At 41.6% G+C, this 15,271-nt stretch overlaps 1 protein-coding gene across 1 annotated transcript in view; it reads left to right on the plus strand.

The window, feature by feature from the left end:
- Window positions 1-8,887: 8,887 nt before the first annotated feature.
- Window positions 8,888-15,271, plus strand: part of DNAJC5B (DnaJ heat shock protein family (Hsp40) member C5 beta) — a 77,770-nt gene continuing 71,386 nt past the window's right edge. Inside the window, exon 1 of the mRNA XM_003831373.5 lies at window positions 8,888-9,063. The gene's annotated coding sequence lies outside the window, so the exon portion shown is untranslated. The remainder of the gene's footprint in view (window positions 9,064-15,271) is intronic.

Genomic DNA, 15,271 nt, shown 5'->3' on the forward strand with positions numbered 1-15,271 from the left:
GCAAAACAACAACAAAAAAACAAAAACAAAAACAAAAAAAAACAAGAAATACCTTGGGAATCAGATAGAGATATAGAATCCTAATAAATGTTAGAATCTTATGTTCTAGAATGACCTATGTTAGATCATTTTTATGCAGAATACACAAGTATTAAGGACACACTTTCAACTGTGTTTTTATTATAAATACCTTGAAGATAATTGTTAAAACAGACATCTGAGACAAAAATTAACTTTTATATTTATAGAACAAGATTGAAAAGTTACTTATTCATTTTTTGAACCATAAGTTTGCACCTGTTAAGATGAATATAGATATAATTAAAATCCTTATTATAACAAAGTTATTAGAGTCTGCCAATAATGTATTAACTAATAATAACATTGATATTTATTTCACTCTGATACAAACTATATATTTAATTTCATGTTAAGCAACATTTGATGCAACAAAATACCTACATAACAAAATAATACAGACTTACCCATGGAGTTTGTTTTCATAGGAGCTGATCTATGTTCAATGACTGCAAACCACTTGAACAAGTTTTACTTGTGTTTCTAAGAGACAGGTTTTTAAATAACATTTATTTTTTATTTTTTTCCTGGCATTAACTGGGGACAATCTTGCCACAATTTTACTTTACAAAACTACAAGGAAGGAACACTCAATTTGATGTTCATGTAAAATATAATTACCTACTTTTCTTCTTTTACAACATGTACTCCAGAGACAGGATGACAAGCCAGAGGCACATAACGCACTGTCTGTCATTAATAACAAGTACATGCTTTTGAAATGATTTCACAGTAATGCTTATTCAAAATATCATTTATTTGCTTTTTTGACTATTTTATGAACATTATAGCCCCTCAACAAGTATTGCCTGTTTCAAAGCAATGATATAAATAGGAATTTATTGAATTTAAAAGTTCACCAGGTACAATTATAAATAAGTATTATAAATTTTGACATGTACAAAGTGTCATCTCTGCGCATGACTCTCAAGGTGGTCATGCTGGCAGGCTCATGGTGCCTAAGTCAGGATTGCGGAGAGCTGGGAGAAGCGGTTCTCCACCTTGCCCTAAAGAAGTGTCACTCATCCTTCGAGGCTCTTCTCAAAGACCACGGGTTAAATGAAGTCTTTCTAGTGTCTCCCGAGAAGACATGATCTTTTCCTTCTTTAAATCCATAGAGCATCTATTTTTTCTCTATAATAAAGCTAATAATAGTAAAAATCACACTGCCTTGTCATTGAGAACTTCCACTATGCTTCAACCATGCTAAAGTCTACAGCCGGTGTCTTTCTTCTTTGCAGCACTCCTGCAAAGAAGGTATCATTCTTTCCTCTTTATAGATGAAAAAATTGGGCAAGGATTGGAATTCAGGCTATAACTGCAAAAGTGGTAGTCTTAACAATGCTGTTTTCACACTTGATTTGCAGTTGAGTTGTGTGTGACTTTTGTCTCCCTGCTCTGTGGGCTAGTTCTTCCACCAGGTACTACTGTGACCCTTTCTATCCCATGGGAGTATTTTGCATAGTAAGTAGTCAACAAAAATAAATACTGTATTTCTTTCTTTCTTTCTTTCTTTTTTTTAGACAGGGTTTTGCTGTGTTGCTCAGGCTGGAGTGCAGTGGGGCAATCATAGCTCATTGTAACCTCAAACTCCTGGGCTCAAGTGATCCTCCTTACCTCAGTCTCCCAACTAGCTAGGACTACAGGTGCATGCCACCGTGCTCAGATAATTTTTTAAAATTTTTGTAAAGATGCAGTCTCTCTCTGTTGTCTGGGCTGATCTCCAACTCCTGGCCTTGGCCACCCACAGTGCTGGGACTACAGGCCTGGCTCTTGCGTCTGCCCAATACTGTATTCCATATATTCCAAACAGCAGCCCCTTTTTCTACATTTAAACGTCTCTTAAATTGGAACATATGTTCAATTGATGCCTCTACTTATATAGTAGTCTTTTCTTGTTTTCTTTTCCTAAAAAGCTGTTATTAGTTCTTAGTTGTCTCCTAACCGATTTAATCTTAGAATCAAGGAGTAGTTATGCAAATAAACTGGGTAGAACTCAACCTAATGAGAGACTGCTCAGAGAAAAGATCAAGGTAGATTTCTTTAGGTTTCTTAATGCTATAAGAGTATTAAGCACTGGGGGAATTCAGAGGATAATCCATCTGCAAATGAAAGGGAAGGTGATCAGAGGTGGCTTAGTAAAAATGAAGAGTCAGTGGTTTCAAGGGAACGTACAGATAACAGCAAGATCTCATGAGGAGAGGACACTTCCAAACGCTTGCTTTCCTGTGATTTTAACACCAAGGTAAGCCAGAAACACAGCTGGAGGGTAACTGGAGGGATTCTGAGTCCATCTGACCCTGAACTACACATAATCCATTCCCCGATATCCTGGCAACAGCATTATAATGAGAAAGATCACATTAAAATGCTGCCAACAGTCTTCGAGGCAAGGACATGGGTAGTCTGTCTTCTAGCTGTAGCTGTAGCTTGAAGAAGTCCTAGGAGAGTTTGGTAGTGATGCCATGAAGGGAAATGATTAAGTATAAAATGATTAACAAGCCTGTGTTCTTTTGTCTCCTCCTTGTCTTGCTTTGGACATCGGCCTTATGGCTTGAAAGGAAATGTAGTAGTTTTTTTTTTTTCCATTAGCTTAGCTTGGAAGAGAAGAGAGAACTTTAAGTACGTGTGTTGGGGAGAGCGGCTTGGGGTTCAGGGAGGTTTCATGTTTTTATAAATAGAAAAGACTTGAGAATGTTTTTATGCTGAGAAGGGAGAGCCAGAAATGAGAGAGAGAGAGAGAGAGAGAGAGAGAGACAGAGACTGTGGTAGAAATTAGCTAAAGGGAATAATTGAAGGAGCAAGTTCTCAAAAGTAGCAGTATTAAACGGGGGCTCAGGTCACATAGAGAGGTATTATCCTTGGTCTGAAAGAGAATGCCTTTCCACTGAGCTGCAGGAAGGTGTTAAGAGTGGGCACAGATGTGGATGTATTTAGAGTAGGGTAGGGTTGAAATTGAAAAAGGGAATAGTTAATGGTTTCTGAGTTTTTTGCGGAGGAGATGAGGCTCACCACTAAGAATGAGAGGGACACAAATGAAAGGCTTCCAGAGATTGGTGAGAGTTTGCAATGAGTGTGCAGTGGATAGTGAGAGAACTGCCCTGTGCTGAGGGCATAATTGAGATTGGAGACTGTCTTGGTCCATTTATGCTACTATAGCAAAGGACCACAGGCTGGGTCATTTATATATAACAGGATTTTGTTTCTCACAGTGCTGGAGGCTGGGAAGTCTAAGACTAAGGCACTGGCCTTGGTGAAGGCTGCTCTGCTTCCAAGGTGGTGCCTTATGGCCACATCCTCTGGAAGGGTCAAACGCTGTGTCCTCACATGACAGAAAAGCAAAAGAGCAAAAGGGGCTAGTTTCTTCCAGCCCTTTTATAAGGCACTAATCCATTCATGAGTGATATGGTTTGGCTGTGTCCCCACTCAAATTTCATCTTGAATTGTAATCCCCATAATCCCCACATGTTGTGGGAGGGATCCGGTGGGAAGTGATTGGATTATGGAGGTGGTTTCCCTCATGCTGTTGTTGTGACAATGAGTGCGTCTCATGAGATCTGATGGTTTTATAAGTGTCCAGCATTTCCCCTGCTCCCACTCGCTCCGTTCTGCCATACTGGGAAGAAGGTGCCTGCTCCTCCTTTGCCTTCTGCCATGATTGTAAGTTTCCTGAGGCCTCCCCAGCAATGCAGAACCATGAATCAATTAAACCTCTGTCTTTATAAATTACCCAGTCTTGGGTGTTTCTTCATAGCAGCGTGAAGATAAACTAATACAATGAGTGATTTAGTCACTCTGCAAAAGGCCCCACCTCTCAGTACTACCACAATGAAGATTAAGTTTCAACATATGAATTTTGTAGAACTCTCAGGCCACAGCAGAGACCACTTGTACTTGGCGTGGTCTGTATGGCATTATGTGTTTCTGCCATTGTGACTATTTGGGGGTAAAGAAAAAGGAGAAGAGACAGATTTCTATCATGGGTGGAGAAAGTAGAAAAGTTTTCTGAGACAGAGACTCACTGGGAAAGTTAGACCAATATTAGCAGCAGTCTTTGGGAATGTAGGTCTTCACAGTGTGTCTCATGTTTGGTTTAAAGCACTTCCAAAATATCAGACAGTTATGTCTGAATGGAATCACACAAATGTATCACGAAGTCAAATATAATTTTTTTTTTTAGTTTCTAAAATGTGTGGGTTCTTGTTCCTATATATAACTTTCTGTTCTTCACAGAAGAGCCACATAGAAAGGGCAGGCATTGGTCTTATAGGGATCACCTTATAGGATCTAAACCAATACATGCCTTACACTTTACTTACAATACAGCATAAAATGCCTCTGCTAATGACTTGAGCATTGTGTTTCTTGGATCTGTGATCACTTATTATTTTAACCTTTCAAAGCCAATAGTTTTAGAGCATTCAACTCAAACTACTTTTATTGGCCTGGAAATGTTTTATTGCAGTTTGGCTGACATTTTCTTTTAATAATGTCATTAGCACTCCTTAAAAATGAATTCTGTTGGGGTATATAGTACTACCTTTGTTTTGAGAAAATGTTATGATTTTGTTTGTACATGAGGTGGGTCCCATAGCTACAAACATTAGCAATATGTTTCTGATTCAACAGAAAGATCTTTCTGATTCTACAGGCACGCTTCCATTTCTATTAAGCATAAATAGTTTGGTTGGTAAAAAGACCCGAATTTAGATGTACTTTTTCAGAATTAAGTTGAATTCTCAACATCTTTTAAGAGGGAGTCCAGCTTCAGAGTCACTAGGCTTAATTAAAATCTCTAGCACTTAGTCAGTTTATATGCCTTACCTGTTTTGTAGGTTTAGCTCTCGTAACTGTTGTTATGCTGACACTGGTTTCCAGTGGGTCACTGAAATCAAATTAATGCAGGCCTCTGAAAAGTCAGACATCAATTGTGTTCATTCATTAAGATTCCCATATTTTAAAAGGTACAAAATAAGGAAGTGATTCTGTTTAACCTTGAAGTATCCTGAATGGATGGACATAGACTACGAGCATTTTAGTGGAAAAATAAAAATTATTTGTAAGAAAAATCCTAAAGAACAAAAACCAAAAGCAAAATAAGAACAAAATTCCTTTCTATACCAATTCTTTTCTGAATACGTAAAGACTCAAGGTCCAAACTCCATTTCCTAGGCCTTTGGAAATGCCTTTAGAGCGTACTCAATACTGTACATTCTGTACTACTATCGAGAGCACTCTATACTGTACATTCAATTTCTTGGTCCAAGTGCGGTAGTTCTCAAAGTCTGGTGTCCACCATCAGGCCTAGGAACCTGCTAAAAGTGTCAAGTCTTGAGCCTCACTCTAGACATCCCAAACTAGAAACTTGATGGGTGGGGCCTGCAATTTGTGTTTTAACAAGTCCTCAGCCGGGCGCGGTGGCTCACTTCTGTAATCCCAGCACTTTGGGAGGCCGAAGCGGGTGGATCACGAGGTCAGGAGTTCAAGACCAGCCTGGCCAAAATGGTGAAACTCCATCTCTACTAAAATTACAAAAAATTAGCTGGGCGTGGTGGGGGGTGCCTGTAAGCCCAGCTACTAGGGAAGCTGAGGCAGAGAATTGCTTGAACCTGGGAGACGGAGGTTGCAGTGAGCTGAGATCGTGCCACTGCACTCCAGCCTGGGCAACAGAGTGAGACTCCATCTCAGAAAACAAAACAAACAAACAAACAACAAAAACAAGTCCTCCAGGCACTCTTTGGTTTGCTCTAAAGTTTGGGAACTTCTGGCCTAGAGCATTGTTCTCAAGTATTTGTGTACACCTACACCACAAGCTCCTGGAGAAGCTTGACTTAACATGAGTCTCTCACTCAGGCCGTGAGATTTGGAGGCAGTAAATGCAGGAAGCTGTGTGGGAATCTGCATATATATATATATATGAAGTAGGTGATTCTGGTGCAGGTGGTCTGTAGAACACAATTTGAGAAATTCTGCCTTGAAGTGGAATTTAAGTGTTGACAAAATTAGCATTTCCCCCCACAAAATCCTCCTCCATAACTAAGCAAAAACCTTTGAACTCTGACTTACAAATATCTATAGCTTTCACTTAGCCTGCAGAGTGCCTGCTTCTGAAGAGCTATGCAGGCTTCCCTCATCACTGCCATAGGGGACTGAAGCTTCTGTGTGCTCCAGGTGTGAGGCTTTGCCTGCCTCTGCTACAGGTGTGCACCTGTTTCAACACAGGGATGTATGCTCAAAGGATGCGGCATAACCCACACCTCCACAGAATGTACAGTATTGAGTATGCTCAGCCAAGACAAAACACAAGGAAAGATGTCATTTTTATTTGCCCTGAGATGATAGCTGGAGGAAGACTGCTTTGAGCAAAGAGGTTTGATCCCTGCATATCCTGCCAGAGGAATACCCTGTTCTAAGCAAGGTGACCTTTCAAGCAAGTTTTGAGAATTACTGATTTAGTATGCAAGGTATGCATAAATATATCTAACTGTGATTTGGGGTCAGACACACACTGCATATCTTTTTTCCATTGAACCTTTTATAGATCAGAGGTGAAAAAAGAGATTTTTTAATGCAGAAAGGTGAAGTTTGTGATGGCAAAAAAAAGGGATTACTTGTGATTTTATTAAATCAGTCATATGTTTTCTTCAAGGTATTGGGACCAAATTCATGCATTAATAACATTACTTTGTTTTCATTGTATTTGTTTTTATTGTCATCTGACATTTAAGGCAATTAATACTGTATTTCTACTTATGTTAATAATAAAAAATACCTTTAAATAATTTTATTCCAGTAAAATGTATGAATTAATTTAAAGGAAAATGTTAAGTAAATATTAGTGCAGATGGCAATATTCTGAAGATGCCACATGAATAATCAAAGTGTGGGAAACCCTGACATTATTTTCTTGAGTTCAGCATAATCCATTTTACCACTTTTCCAATGCTGAGCTTCATATATGTTTTCTGTTATAAACAGTGCTTCAAAAAACCTCTTGTAGCTAAATATTTTTCATATCCATAATGGTTCTCTTAGGAGAATTCACAGATGTGGAATTGTTGGAAGAAAGGGCAATAATTATATTATTTTAAAGTTTAAAATTAGTGTCCATTAACCATTTCCCTAAGATTTTATGAAGACATTTAGGAAGTTAGTAAAGCAGTATTTATGACCTATGGGAATACTTTCTTCCTTGTTACTCAAAGGGTTGCTTAAGGCAGTGGCCTTCAAGTGTGTTCTGGGACCAAATGACAATTTCTCCCCAACCAGCGAAGCCCTGTGGTGGGGAAAAGGCTTGGTGGAAGATCTGGTTTGTAGTTAATGTTAAGTAACCTTTCCACTTAATTAGCTTTGTGATCTCGTGCAAGACACAACTTCTCTAAGCTATAATTTTCTCATCCAGAAAATTATACTGAAAATAATACTTTGCTTATCTCACCAAGTTGTGAAGATTAAATAGAGTGATATGTGTGAAAATAGCTTGTAAATGAAGCATGATGTAAAATGTTATTGGTATTATGAAAGCCCAATATATGTTCTCCTCTTGAGAGATTCTTAAAGCACAATTCTCTGACTTCACAGATACGTCGTCTGATGCAATACAGACACTTTTTAGTATCATATGGGGTTAGCGTCTAGAAAAAGTGAAGGGTATGAAATAATGAAGAATGAAATTCCAGTGAGACTCTATTTCTTTACAGATTGCTCCTCCCTGTCCCTTACTCAACACTAGAACCTGGTATAGCGCTGTAATCAATACTGTGTGTGTGTGTGTGTGTGTGTGTGTGTGTGTGTGTGTGTGTGTTTTAGACAAGGTTTCATTCTGCCGTCCAGGCTGGAGTGCAGTGGTGCAATCTCGACTCATTGCAGCTTTGATATCTCGGGTTTAAGCGATCATCCCCTGTCAGCCTCCTGAGTAGTTAGAACTACAGGCACGCACAACTACGCCCAGCTAATTTTTGTATTTTTTGTAGAGATGGGGTCTCACTATATAGCTCGGGCTGGTCTCAAACTCTTGGGCTCAAGTGATCCTCCCACCTCAGCCTCCCAAAGTGCTGGAATTACAGGCATGAGCCATCTCGCCCTGCCAACACTAACTCTGGACTTTCATTTGAGCTTTGCTGCTTATCATCAAATCTCAATGAAAACATTAGTTGCTCAGAAGTCACCTTACTTGTTAATCTGGAAATGGTCTGGTGGCTCAGGATTCTGAGTCTGGGCTGGGACCAGAGCCAGCTACTCCTGGCACCTGTGTTGCTGGGGAAACATGATCTTCACCGAGACTCTGTTCTCTTCCCATAATGTACATTATCCAAATGGTCTCTTGTTGTGGGTGGATTCGGGTAAAAATTGTCTGATGAGCTACCAGAAAACTGTGATGTGGACAAACTCCAGAGAGTAGAACAAGATCTGAGTGCAGCATGGTCAGAATGGCAGGGGCTGACACTGAGGGCACCTGGGCTGTAGAATCAGATCTGCCACTTCACCACGTGGGGCCTCAGTTTCCTCATCTGTAAAAAAAAGAAAGGAGTTAGATGAGAATCTGGTCACTAGCCGGTCTTCTAGGTCTCTCCCCACAGTTAAGATCCCATAATTCTGTAGGTCAGTTTATGACCTGCAAAGGGATCCTTCCCTGAGGGCCCTCACAAGGTTTTGAATGGCAGAGCAAATGGAAATGGGGGAATGTCCTTCCCAACCTCCCACCGTGGGCAGGAGAGGAAGTGTTGTCCAAGAGGGCCTCAGCTGGACCATCTGGAGGAGCGAGGATTCCACTCTGTGACATCACAATATCCAGCCCAGGTTTGACCTTGACAACCGGGAAGGAGAAATAACAGGAGGCGCAGTTACTGATATAGCCAAGGTGGGACACTACTGGAGGGAGCTAGAAGGGATCAGCCAGCCATGCCTCCAGTTCAGGTACTTGGCATTGCTAAGCTCAGAACAGGACTTGCCAGTGTCTAAATGAAAAAGAGGAGAGATCTCAAGGTGAGTGTGTCTCCAAGCTTAAGAAGAACAGTATAAGCACAGACGGCGTGTGCCCCAGCTGCGTTAGGGTAATGTAAGGTTCCACACGAGCAGAAGCAGAGCTGGGCGCATCTTGCCAACAGCCAGGCTGCTTGCCATGAAGCCGGACGGTGAGGACATTTCCGAGTCTGTAGTCCACTTGTGCTGCTGGTGATATATTTCTATTTAGAGGTTTTTTTCTTTCAATAGCCCCTCCCCGGATGACAGGGTAGAGTAAACAAAAATAAGTTAACTAAGGAAGTATTTTAATAGAAGCCAGTACAAAAACAAACAAAAGTAATAAAAGGTGCAAAGTTGTATTATGGGTTAGCAAGCAAGACTGACTCTAAGGTCAAGTTTTGAAAGTTCAAATCTTGAAAGGCAAAAGGATACCCCTATAAAGAGTAAAAGAGAAGGGCCTTTTGGTTGAGAAGTAAGTAAAACAGCTCTGCTGGAACATATACCGGACCCCCCACCCCGCCCCCAGCAACTTCTGCCAGTGAAATCATTGCTGGGGATGCGGACAGTTCTGTTTTCTTTACCTTGCCTTGGGGTTTTGGCTTCTACAACACTTGTTTCTTCCTGGAGTCTTGGGGCCCTGAGAGGCTCTGAGTGACGGCAAAGAACTGTTCTGTTTACCAGTGGGGCGGAGCACGGGGCCAGCGCCAGGCCCTGACTCATCCCCATGTGGACTCCCTTGGGTCTTAGCACACTGCAACCCCGGAGTTGGAGCACAGGACAGCTCAGGCAGGCACGCTGAGCTCTGCCTGCAAGGTCAGAGTTGATGGCGATGCTCCCTCAGTGGGAGCAAGAGTCCATGTTCTGACAGGTAGGTCAGTTACCCACAGGGGACCCCAACAGCCATCGACAAGAAGAGGAGGAGATGGATTCTCTATCCACAGGACACAACTCTAACTCTCCTTGGCCTCCAACACATCACGAATAAATATATCACAGCAGTAAGGTCAATACTCTCACACTCTATGAAAGTAGTAATAGTCCCCAAAGCATGTAAAACTGAGAGATCCAGATAAAAGCAAAATATACTTGCACATAAACTTTATAGCACACATTCAACTTCTGTACAGAAGTCACTGTGATTTTCACAATTAGGTTATGATCTAATCATAACCACTTAAGACCTTGAACATTAAAATCTCATTGGCCCAGTTTTTAGGCTTCCTTCATTGATAGCCATTGAAAACTAAGTTTAAGCTGAACCTCAGATAATACCCACAAAACACAGAATGTCCTAACTCATCTCCATTTGCATTTATTGACTGTAACATTCCCTGACCCTTGTGTTAGTCACATGCTGCTGCAGCCTGTCACATACTGCAGAATTTTAGAGTCGGAGGGGAACTAGAAGATCATCCATTCCACAGCTTCGTTTCCAGGAGAAACCACACAGAGAAGTGTCTCAGCTAAGGGTATCAGGCTAGTTAGTGCTGGGGACTAAAGTTTAAGCCCCCTCACTCTTAGCCTGGTGGCCTCTCCAATACACTCTGCCCCACAATGAATGAATGTATTGGTTCATATTTGAACTAACTCTTTGATTTTCTAAGTTAGAATATTCTAAAAGGAGGAAATCTCATTTATCACCTTGGTGTGGTTATTGGTAAAAGCAGATATTCTCCTAGCCTCTGCACCTCCATACAAGATAAGCTTTGGTCAATGACAAGAAAAAGCACCGAAGAACCCATTCAAAACACTGAGATAACAGTGAAAATAAATCCAGGGAAATTGACTAGCTACTGTAAATTGAGGGCTGATTAGAAGTAATCCTTTTTTTCTTAAAAAAAAAGTATACAATTTACCAGATTTTTACTTTATAATAAATATACGGTCTTCCTGTGGCCTTGTCTTTTCCTGTTTAGGTAGATAATACTTTGTTTATGAATGTGTGTGTGTACACCCTTGAATGTACAGATGAGTAAACACTTTATCTGGCAGGTGTGGGGCTGGCTATTACATCCATTCGTGGTATCCGACCTACACTTACTTACCTAATATATCTTCTATATGAGCCTTCTGTGACTTATCCCATGAATTAATATTCTATTTGGAATTAACATGATAGTGTAGGAGGAGCCTCCTTAGACTTGTCCAGGGTTTGACATACACGAAGCTATATATGTCTTGCATCCGTAATTAATCTGCAAGTTTGAGCCCAGGCAGTCCCTGGGTGCAGGTAGTCAGCGTTTTTCCAATTAAATTCATTGCAAATGTACTAATATCAGCCCAAAGATCCAAATTCTGAAAGAAAATGAAATGAAATGAAGAATTTTTAAATATAAATAGAGACCTAACTTTTATAGTCATCAGCGCCATCATTAACCTTAGAGATGTCTGGTAAGTATTTTCTAGGCCATTAGATTGTTTTTTAGCCAACTAAAATGTGTACTTCCTGTAAGAATTTTCCATATGTTTCTGGTATTACATGCAGGTTGCCTTTAATAAAAGATAATTATGAAGCAATTACCAACAAGAAGGAGCATAAGAAAGAGCATTCCATCATGGCATAGGCTTTAAACAGTTGTTGTAATAACTTTCAGCTTCCTTATTAATTTTAAAAGTTGTGTAATATATTGAGTAATTTTACACACACTACAGTGTATAACTGCAGAAGAAAGCTAATTGTGAAAAACAGAGGGATAAAAGATGTTTTAGTTTCAGGATTCTTCATTGCGGTTTTGAAGTTTCAAATCTCTCCAGTAAAATGAAACACAGGTATGCCAAGCAAACTTTTGAAATGTTTTCTCTTGAATTACCGGAGAAGATGCAGCCTTGACAAGTTTTATTTAAGAGGCTTGGAAGGAAAAAAAGCAAAAGGAAGCTACCTCTCTGAAGATCCTGAGACAGCAGAGTCTCCTCTTGCTGCCGTCCCCTGAGGCACCTTGGCAGGCGGCCACACTGGATCTCCGACACGCGCAGGACACTGCCTGTCATCCCAGCCCAGCCCCCATGCCCACTCTCCCAAGAATTGTGCAACAGGGCCTTTGTAACCTGAGGCCTGTGAAGTCTGTGGAGGAATGTGACCCAGAGCCAAGGGGTGTCGGTGCCACCAGGGCTGAGAAGGAGCTCTCCTGCTGTTTACCCTGCTATCCCATGGGAACCTCAGAAGGGGGAAGGTTATGCTCTAAAATGCATGGGGAGTCAAGTCCTTGGCACAGCTGTGAAGCAAGCACTCTAGTTAGTGTCTTTTCCCCTCATCTTCGCTGACCTCCGGAGGCATGCTTCATGCTGCTCCAGAGAGTAGAACCCAATGTGCTTTAATTTTTATTGTATTTGTATAAATATATGGGGTACAAGTGCAATTTTTAAAAATGCATAGATTGTGTAGTGGTCAAGTTTGGGCTTTTAGGATACCCATCACCTGATCCCCTCATCCTCCTTTCAAGCCACTCCTCATCCTCCTCCTCTTAATTGTGTCTCCTACTGAAAGCTACAAGCTGTGGTCCCATTATTCCAATGCCCTGTAAGGGTAAAGGGTATCCTGCTGTCTGGGGAGCAGGGATCCATATTAAATGTGATGTGGATGGTAGAGTGCCAGGCACTGGTGGCAGGACAGTCCCGGAAATCTTTGAGATTCATTGATTTACAAAACCAGCTTCCTGCCTCCTCTCCTCACCTCTTCCATAGACATCTTCCTCCAATATGACAAGTACACAATCTGGCCACCATAATACTTGGGGTTGTCCCGTCTCTTCTGCCTGGGGAAAATGTCACGAGCTGAGTCATGAATACTCTCCTTTTAAGTTACCCAAACATCATGATGGCCACACAAATGGAGCTCTAACCAAAAGGAAGTGAAAGATTCACTCTCAGTCTTGCCATTTAAGTGGTGCGGAGTACTATGGCATGTAATTCACTATAAATGAAAGTTCCACATTTTTATATTACCAATATTGTTGGTCACAAAAGGTGGTCTCAGGAAAACAGACGTTTTAGCCAGTTGAGAAGACAATTTACTTGGCAACTAGAAGACCAGTATTTTCGTCCTTTCAAGTATATTTAGAATGCAAAATCATTATTATTACAAGAGAGGGAAAGCCTTTTCTTAATGTTAGGATACGTTCCTCTGCATGGTAGGAACTGACGCTATCTCCCTCCCCGCATCAACCTTATCTCCTCTCATACTGTGTCCTTTCAAGGAGGTTGTTTTCCACACTCCTTTCTATGCCAAATGAATTCAATGTCAGTTTCAATCCCGTTTGTATTTTTGAAAACTTAATATGCACCTGGGACTGTACTAGGCACTGTGACAACAGCAAAATAAAATGTTTGACATAAGTTGGGCTCTTTAAGAGTTAAGAATTTAGTTGAGACAAGATGTACACCTGCAAAGAGTTCAAAAGCAAAGAGGAAACTACAAAACTATGTGAAAAATGTGCGCACTGTGAACTTCAAAGTGCCCCAGGGGCTCAGAGCGAAGAAGCAGTGTTGTCTGGAGTGTTCAGGTTGCTCATGAGGGCAGGTCAGCACTGGGACTTGGGAGGAATCTTGAAAGGAAGAGAAACAGACTATGACTGATTGACACAAACTTAGGGAGAAAAACAATTTCCTAGTGAAAATTTTGGCCCCGGCACAACCGCTCTTCTCTTACTCACCAGCGCTCATGTCCACTCTACCTGCGCTTTGACAACTCATTCTTGGCGTGCAAAGCAAACAATTCACTTTGCTTCATTGGGATATGAAAAAGAGGAGTCATGGAAACACAAGGACACCAGGAAGGATAAAATGAACTCTAACAGGTGGTTTCTGTGAACGGCCCTGCATGCTGAAACCAGGGCTGTGTCTGATTTTAATTAGGCACGAGGGCTTCTAGAGCCTGTACCCTGAAGTCAACATGTTCCAAAACTAATTCATTATCTTCCGCAAACCTGTTCCCCCTTTGTGATTCCCACCTCAGCCAACGGGCCTCACCATATTCCCAGTTTCTCTGGCGAGGATCTCAGGTCCCCTCTGATCCCCGAGTCACTCTCTACTGCTGCATTCGGTCATTGAACATTGAGCCTAGGGGGTTGGATCTCCACATCTTTCCCGAACCCATCACCTCAGCCAGTTCTTCCTGCTGCCACCCTTGTCTGGGCCCTCATCTCCTCATCTTCCTCTAAGATCACTCATCTCTCCAACCTCATTTCTCTGCACTCGTTGGCCACGCCTTTCTAAAATAGAAACCGGCACTCCCCAGTTTCAAGTTTTTCCCGTTGTTTATAAAACGAGGACTAAACTCCTTTGCTTGGTTTTCAAGGCCTCTCACCTTCTCTAGCTTCACTGGACCAAGCCTCTCCCCTTGGCCACCCATTTATCCATTCTTCCCCACCTCTTATGCACCAGGTAGATCTGTCTGCCTTCAATTTTCCAGCTTGCCCAGTACTTTTCTTGCCTCCATGGTCTTGCTCATGCAATTTCTTCAGCTTTTCTGATAGTTGAACTCCTAATCCGGCCTCCTCCAGGATTCCTGCTTCACATGGGCCACTGCTTTCCTCTCTCTGCTTCCTACCTTCATCATTTGTGACATTCTCCTGACATTTAAAAAATTTGACCCTTTGCGCTGAAGGAGTGAGCCAGGTGGGATTGGGAGACCAGGGCAAAGGGAGTAGAAGAATGTTTTGAGACAGGGAACAGCATGTGTAAAGACTCAGAGGACAGAGACAATGGTGTGTTCATGGAGCTAAACAGTGTATAGTAGTTAGTAGAAACTGGGTTTGAGTGGACATGATGGCATTGGGAAGAAGTGGCACTGGAGGAAGAGGCAGGGGCAAGTCCGTGGGGCTGGCCCTGCTAAGAAGCTGGACTTTTAGCTAAAGATCAATGGGCAAGTTTGAAGAGTTATCAGCAGGGCAGCGATGAGATAACATTTGCATTTGAAAGGGATGTAGTATATGGGGACCAGAGAAAGACTGGAGAAAGGACTGTCAGTTAGGAGGCTGGCAGGAGATAATAAGCTTGGTCAAGGGTAGTGACCAAGTTCACTAACTCTATTCAAGAAACAGAGGAAGAGAGTGGACTTTAGAGCTTTAGAAAGGAGATGTGATTAGGCCTGGTTAATTGATCGGCCTGGTTTAAATGGAGAGGGTGAGTGAAAGGAGACACCTGGGTTTCTGGCATGGCCCAGAAATGAAACTATCCATGCCACAGCATCACTTCCTGCTGATGCCCTCTAAAGAGACTGGATCTCTCTCCC

The sequence above is a fragment of the Pan paniscus genome, chromosome 7, assembly GCF_029289425.2.
Source record: "Pan paniscus chromosome 7, NHGRI_mPanPan1-v2.0_pri, whole genome shotgun sequence".
NCBI lineage: Eukaryota > Metazoa > Chordata > Mammalia > Primates > Hominidae > Pan > Pan paniscus.